At 35.0% G+C, this 8,049-nt stretch overlaps 1 long non-coding RNA gene across 1 annotated transcript; it reads left to right on the forward strand.

Annotated features, from left to right (window-relative positions):
• The first annotated feature begins 245 nt into the window (after window positions 1–245).
• On the forward strand, window positions 246–6,360 carry LOC128551971 (uncharacterized). The gene is made up of 3 exons (XR_008368934.1): window positions 246–369; window positions 778–835; window positions 6,128–6,360. It is a non-coding gene; the product is annotated as an uncharacterized LOC128551971 (long non-coding RNA).
• The last annotated feature ends 1,689 nt before the right edge of the window (window positions 6,361–8,049 follow it).

Consider the following 8,049-nt stretch of genomic DNA (forward strand, 5'->3'; position numbering starts at 1 on the left):
TGATTCATACGTTTGTACTGGTACAGAATACAGGAACATTGGTTAGGTTAACTGAAATTCTTTTTTAAAATGGCGTTAATAACCACCCTCAAAAAAGCAAACAAAGGAACAAAGCAAATTTAATTTGTAACTTTATATAACATAAAACGCTTGATCGTCAATACACTGAAAATCTATATTACTGACTTTACCCTTTAACCTATATTGTAGAGTTAATCTTTCAAAAATGTCACGTATAATATACTGCGTAATTAAGCTTACCCATTTTCTATATTAACGCATGCGCAAAACTCAATGCATTAATATCAATAACTGAGGCTAAAATGGCGGAGAAAAGTCCTGGAGTAATTTTATAATTCTATAAAGACGGTAAATATAAATAATATAATTTTTTTAACGTTTGGAACTAATACATATACCAATTCGTTTAATAAAAAAAGCTAATTGATATGAAAACCTGTATCGTAATAGCAACTTGTTCTTATTTTAGAACTGAAAGTGGACTATTTCTCGATAAAAAAAATAATAGGAAAAGTTATCTTCAATAATATTTGAAATACGTACCTACGATCATGGAGCTAGTATGCATGATCCCTTGCCTTGTTTCCATCCACATAGTATTTAAACAAATGTGTGTATAATGCAGCTTGACAAGTAAAACGGCGCGAAAGCCTTGCAAAGGGACCTCAATCATTTCATATTTGTTGTCAAACACAATAAATGGCTAACGCGCTCTTGTCTTCGACTATATAGATTTTACATCTTTTTCTGTTTCAGCTGAGAATCGGATACCTCTTCAAGTTTCCGTCGAGTATTACGCATTGTCACCAAGTTAGTAAGTGCATATTTCTTAATCTTTACTTTAAAAATATCAAACACATACTTGAAATTTCTGAACATAGACTATTCTGTAAGAAAACCATGAAATAATAGCATACTATAAAAACTAAGCTTTAAGGATATTATTTACGTTTGCCATGGACTACGACTTTTATAAATAAACCTTTGGTCAAACAGAATGTTAAATCTCGAACAACTGACACATTGTGTCCGCTTCTCTGTGCCACATTAATAACTGTATTTAAGATAGCAAAGAAAAGATAAAAAATACATAATATTTTTTTCTTCAATAGCATCAACTCAAAAAGTTTTCAAAGTATTCTGTTTTATATGATATTATAAATAGTCATGGTAATAATTTGTATATCAGATAAAACCTCAAAGCAAATTCGTTATGAATTGAGTTTTGCATTGATATAATCTGGTGTAAAATATTTCTTTTGAAAATTTCGTACGCATAAACGATTCATCAATATCAAGTTAATTGTGACAAGTTGAACTACGAACGTTATCTTTTTTCCTTCAGTCCCACCTCACTAAACATGAATAAAACAAATCTTTCGAACTAAGCGATTTATTCAGTTAGTTATTATTTCAAGATCCGTAGAACCAAAATGAATTAGCCGATAAAGAGCAAATATACAAATACAATGTAAATGTGATTGAAACATGTTTTGTCTAAAGTACAAACTGATTTAAGGTTTTTAAATCATACGGAAACCGTAATTCTAATAGCTACAACTATAATAGATACCAAACTTACTTTTTGAATAAAACTATCAGCCAGTCTTGATCCCGCTTTCTTTTATCAAAAGTAGGAATTCTCTTTACCGTTAAAAAGCAGTAGAGTGCATTTCTTCACAGTTACAGCTAGTACGCGTATTTGTCAAGAACAACAGTGATATTTAAAGGGCTTTATCGTTCTTTAGTTGATAATAATGTCTAATATGCACATGTATTGTACACACATTTTTCCAGAACACGGAATAGTTTAGTTATTTTCTTACTAAGATAAAAACTCACAAAAATCAAAGCGCTGACAGCACAGACAGGTTGAAACCCGCACTTGATGTGCAATATACCACTCTGATGTAACAGTTCAAGTCTCTTCCATGAACAGTATAACATTCAAACCATTTGCATCCATGTTACATTATATACTTTAAATTTTGTTCTGACTAAAACCATTTAGTGTCTTGAAACATATTGACCAGCTTGGTAAGGCAACACTATATCGGCTTAAATAAGATTTACTATAATGATACCAATGAGAAATACAGTGTCTGTTTTATTAAAAACACAAATATTCACAAAGAGAATATAGATAATAGAAATATTAGATATTCAAATTTAACAGTTAGAGGCGCTGGCCTCAAGATCATCCAGCAACAACAACAACAACAGCAACAAAATGATATCTGGAAACAAATGCTATATTTCTAAAGAATGATTTGAAACTTAATTACTGACAAGACTATATGTTACGGGAACACATGAGAATTAGTGGTTTTACTACTTTTTACAATAAAAGCCGAAAAGGGTTTACTGGTGGTAAACTGCCTCGATTATGAATATGTATATCTAACACGCTTTGAACACTAAAGCCGAAAAACTCTTTATAGTCGCGGGTGTCCGGGATCGATTCAAGACGCAGTCATCATATTTTTTTCTTGATTTGGCATTTAAAAATGTTTAGAAACAATAACACATATTCTAATGTTCATAACACGACAAAACTGCAATTTGACAGAAAGATATTTTTTAGCCAAACTCTGGATGTCAGTTCCTTGAACGTTGTGAAAGCTATAAACGTTACTTCACGCTAAAATCTATAGAATTTGCTCATTTTAAACTGCAAGTATGTCACAGTTTCTCTTTCGATTTTCTAGTTATACACCATTGCGATCTGACCTTTTCAAAGATGTATGATTTGATATATTTTCATTTATCATGTGCATTGAAATGATTGTTTAACCTGACCAGGAACTCCTACATAGAAATTATATAGTGCGATAAGCGTAAATAATCAATAAAAGTAGTGCGGAAATAGAACGGCGGATTAATCTGCTTCAGTGAAAACTGTCATTTCTGAATTCTAGCAATATCCGCGGTTATAATAGGTTTCAACCGCTTCGCGGTTTCAACTCAAAAATGATAAGCGCAAAGATTATTGTATGTATTTATTATCGAAGTGCATGTTATTTGGAAATAAGAGTGCCAGAATGTCACAATATACGCCCGTCACAGCAAATTTCTTTACACTAGCACTTGTATTTGCAAATGGAATTTTAATTTTCTAGTTGTTTACACTGTTGTTTTTTTTTTTAGCAATTATTGTAATTCTTTATTTTTCTAAGTCCACAAAAAATCCTTACCAGGTAGAGATACCTTAAAATACACCCAAAATTTGAAAGTAATATCAATGTTGTACCACAGAAAAGTGGTCTTGGTTTTTCCCTACGGTCAATTATAAAAAGTTACAATGTAAGTTATTTATAGTAACAACTAAGGGAAGTTAATCTTTAAAGAGACAAAAAAAAAAAAAAAAAAAAAATTACAATCCATACAAAAATCCTTACTAGGTAGAGATAGTTAAAAATACACCTCAGAATTGGATGTAACATGCATGTTGTACTACAGAAAAGTGGTCTCGATTTTTCCCTACGACTTGTAATGAAAAAGTAATATAAGCTATTTATAGTAACAGCAAAGGGAAGTAATTCAAAAGAAGGGACCAGTGCATGACACTCCGTCTCATGATGGTGTACAATTGTGCCAAGTTACATCAAAATCCCTCCATGCATGAAGAAGAAATGCTCCGGACAAAGTCATTCTTGTATCTGACCTTTGGCCTCTAAGTGTGACCTTGACCTTAGACCTAGGGACCTGGTTCTTGCGCATGACACTCCGACTCATGCTTGTGAACATTTATGCCAAGTTGTATCAAAATCCCTCAATGCATGAAGAAGAAATGCTCCGGACAAAGTTTTCATTCTTGTATCCTTGACCTCTAAGTGTGACCTTGACCTTACCCCTAGGGACCTGGTTCTGGCGCATGACACTCCGTCTCATGATGTTGAACAATTGTGCCAAGCTACATGAAAGCCCTTTCATGCATGAAGAAGATATGCTCCGGACAAAGTTTTCATTCTTGTACCCTTTGACCTCTAAGTGTGACCTTGACCTTAGACCTAGGGACCTGGTTCTTGCGCATGACACTTTGTCTGATTATGGTGAACAACTGTGCCAAGCTACATCAAAATCCTTCCATGCATGAAGAAGATATGCTCCGGACAAAGTCATTCTTGAATTTTTCATTCTTGTATCAGTGTGACCTTGACCTTAGACCTAGGACCTGGTTTTTGCGCATGACACTCCATCTCATGATGATGAACAATTGTGCCAACTTTCATCTAAATCCCTCTATGCATGAAGAAGATATGCTCCGGACAAAGTCATTCTTGAATTTGACATTTGACCTCTAAGTGTGACCTTGACCTTAGACCTAGGGACCTGGTTCTTGCGCGTGACACTCCGTCTCATGATGGTGAACAACTGTGCCAAGTTTCATCAAAATCCCTCCATGCATGTAGAAGATATGCTCCGGACAAGGTCTGTGGACGCCGCCCGCCCGCCCATCCGCCCGCCAGGGGCGTTCCCATAATACGTCCCGTTTTTTAAACGGGCGTATAAAAACGCAAAAATGTGTTTTTAAGTACATTATGGGGTTCAAACATATGTTTGTCTATAAGACATATTATCAATAGCTGTTTAGGATAATTCTTGTTTTGTGTAACGTCACATTGGCGCCGTGCACTTCATATGGCGACTTCCATGTTGTTTATGACGGAGGAAGTCCACAGGTGCACCTGCGGATATTATATCAGGCACAGGAGGGCACCTCGTAAAACCACAGGCCTTCCGTAAGCCAGTTTGATTGCTCCCTCGTAAGAAATACTTCCTAATTATTATTATTATTATTATTATTATACCATGTTTGTATAGCACTCTTTTCATACAAAAGAATATACGTTCAAAAGTGCTTAACAATAGAATGAACATACATGTACAATAGATAATTATGAAAATATAACAATGATATGGATAAGATACGTGTTTAGAAAACATAATAATAGTTAAATGGTTAAATGCTAAACGTAATTTACTACATGAAAATTAAAACAATATCACACTTGCAATATATCTGTGCATATGACCATCCAGGAATAGCACAAATTGACTGGTTAAATACAAATTACATCTAAAACAGTTTACGCAGAAAACAACACTGAAGTGTTTAAAATACGATTCATAGCGAGATTAAGAAACGAGTTCAGATTGATAAGCTGTCAAATTCACAGTCCGACTATCACGTGCATGTGCATAGTCACTGTTCATAGTATCTAATAAATGTGTTTTTAATGATTTTTTGAATCATGAGAGTGTTCCACAGTTTCTTATGTCATAAGGTAGAGCATTCCACAATCTTGGTGCAGCATGTCGGAAACTTCTGTCACCGTAGTTTGCAGTACGTGATTTTTGCACAACAAGTAAATTTGAATTTTGTGATCTTAGATTTCTTGAAGGTCTATATATATCAAGCATGTCTTTGACGTATTTAGGGGCATGATCATGAAGAGCTTTATAGATGTGGGTCAGGATCTTAAACTCCACCCTGTATAATATAGGAATCCAATGTAGTTCTTTAAGTACTGGTTTTATGTGCTCGTTATGGCGTGTTCTCGTAATTACACGTGCAGCTGCATTTTGAACGTTCTGAAGTTTGATTAAACAAGACTTTGGAATACCATACAAAAGACCATTACAGTAATTGAGAAGTGAGGTAACCAGGGAGTTTACTAGCAATTTTGTGGCATCGGAGGTAATGTGCTCCCTTATATGCTGTATCTGACGCAATTGTATAGAACAAGATCGACATAAGGCACTTATATGCTTTTCCATGTCCATTTTCGAATCAAGGATTGCGCCTAAATTTCTCACTCTGGATAACGGTGTTCTTGTAGACTCGCCAACTTTCACTGTAATGTTGTCAGGGAGTTTTTCATTTTGTTTTGATGAGAAGACAATGACTTCGTTTTTTTTCACCGTTTAGTTTCAGCATGTTTTTATTCATGCAGGTAAATATTCCATTGAGACAATGTTCTACTCGTTGTAAAGGATTCAATTTTAATAACATACTTTGTTAGCTTAAATGACAGATATAATTGTCCAACATCAGCATAGAAATGATAATTGAGTCCATGATTCTCACATATTGCACCAACAGGTTTTGTGTACATGGTAAAAAACCCTGTGGCACACTATATTTCATCAAGACAAGGTTTGCCACCTCTACATCAATACAGACAGTTTGGTAGCGCTCGTCTAAATAAGACTTCTCCCATCCAAGTGGTTTGCCTGCAATACCAAAATGATGAACAAGACGATGCAACAGAGTCCCGTGATCAATGGTATCAAAGGCTGCTGACAGGTCGAGTAACATTATTGCAATCAAGAGATTGAAGTATGTCATTCTGGACTTTAAGCAATGCAGTTTCTGTAGAATGAAATTTTCCGTAAGCTGATATGTATTCTTCATGAAGGCCATTTAAGCATAAATGGTTCTCTAAACGTGCATCCACTACTTTTTCAAGTATTTTAGAAACTAATGGTGAGTTTGATACCAGTCAATAGATTTTTAGAATGTCAACATCAAGATCTTGCCTTTTTAAAATTGGCTTAATTCTAGAATTTTTGAACATCTTTGGTACATATGCTTGTTCCATTGACAAATTGATAATTTTTGTCAATGGCTGTAAGAGCTCATCTAGGCATTCTTTGAGCAACCAAGTTGGAATAGGATCAAGTTCCAATGATTTACTAGCAGATTAGATAATGACACGTTTGACTTCTTCTTTAGATGCTGGACTAATATCTTCAAGATGTCTAATTCGATCAGATTGCTCTTCATTCCATGGTACTTGTTGACAACGATTTATGAAATTTATGCCATCCCGAATGTTATCAATCCTATTGATAAAGAAGTCACTAAACGCTTGCGCCAGTTCCTTTGATGATGAACTTGATGGTAGAACTGTTTCATTCACCTGACCCAGAAGATGTTTGGTTACTTTATATAGGCTTTTCTGTCTTTCGCAATGGTCAGTTTTGTCCTTCGCCTTTTGATTCCATACCACGTTTTTATTTCGATGTAAATGAGATGTGGAACCAAAATTTGTATTTCTGTTTGGGGCCATATAACCTAGCTTGCATTTTATATGTTTGGCATTATGCAGTTGCTCGTTGAACCAGGGACATGTGGGTCTTAGAAGAATTGTTTTTGTTTTCACGGGAGCGTGCTTGTCAACAAGTAGGGTCAAGTTATTATTAAATGAATTCACAATCTCATGATTGAAAGAATTAAAGTCATTTTTGAAGGCTTTTACATAGATAGGACCCATTTTTCTGAAAGTCACTGTTTTTCTGGTAGGTGCTGATTTGGATACACGTGCATTGAATGATCACGTATAAGCTTCCCGTTAGAGTCAGTTATTCCAGGGTCGACGACTTCCACGTTTGAGATGATATCATCAGTGTCTTTCGTAATCACTACATCAAAAATGTGTCCTGCAACTGGGTGGGCTCAAGTACATGCTGATGCATACCGTAGGTCTCAAGACAACATTTAAACTTTGCCAATACTGCGTTCCGAAAAGAAAATATAATGTGTTATAACACTGTATGATGACTGTACAAACATGATTATTTTAACATATCTAGGAGCATAAACCCGCTGTGTGTTGTAATACTGCATAATGTATAAACACGGTCGTTTTAACATATCTGGACACAAAAGCCCTTGTAACTAACAAACAAAATGAAGCTCTATATACTGGAACAATAAGCCAACGAGAGTGCACGTTCAAAAATGAAACAGTAAAGATAAAATTTTGAAAACGAGTACGAAGTGGTGGAGGTGAGGATGTAGGTGGTTACAAAATCGGAGAAAACTGTTTCCCGTAGGATAGTAAGAGTCTAGAATGTTCTTTTTTCGAACGCTGATCGACTGGCGCATTATGTATGCATAAAACGATTATATGTTAACAATTGATCTAGGGCTAAATCTACAAAATCATGAGCAACATGTCTGTACCGAGTCACTAAATTCTGCAAGTGTAGATTTCACGGAAGCACAGAGCACTAAAACAC

Source organism: Mercenaria mercenaria, unplaced genomic scaffold (genome assembly GCF_021730395.1).
Source record: "Mercenaria mercenaria strain notata unplaced genomic scaffold, MADL_Memer_1 contig_1882, whole genome shotgun sequence".
In the NCBI taxonomy this organism is placed as follows: Eukaryota; Metazoa; Mollusca; class Bivalvia; order Venerida; family Veneridae; genus Mercenaria; species Mercenaria mercenaria.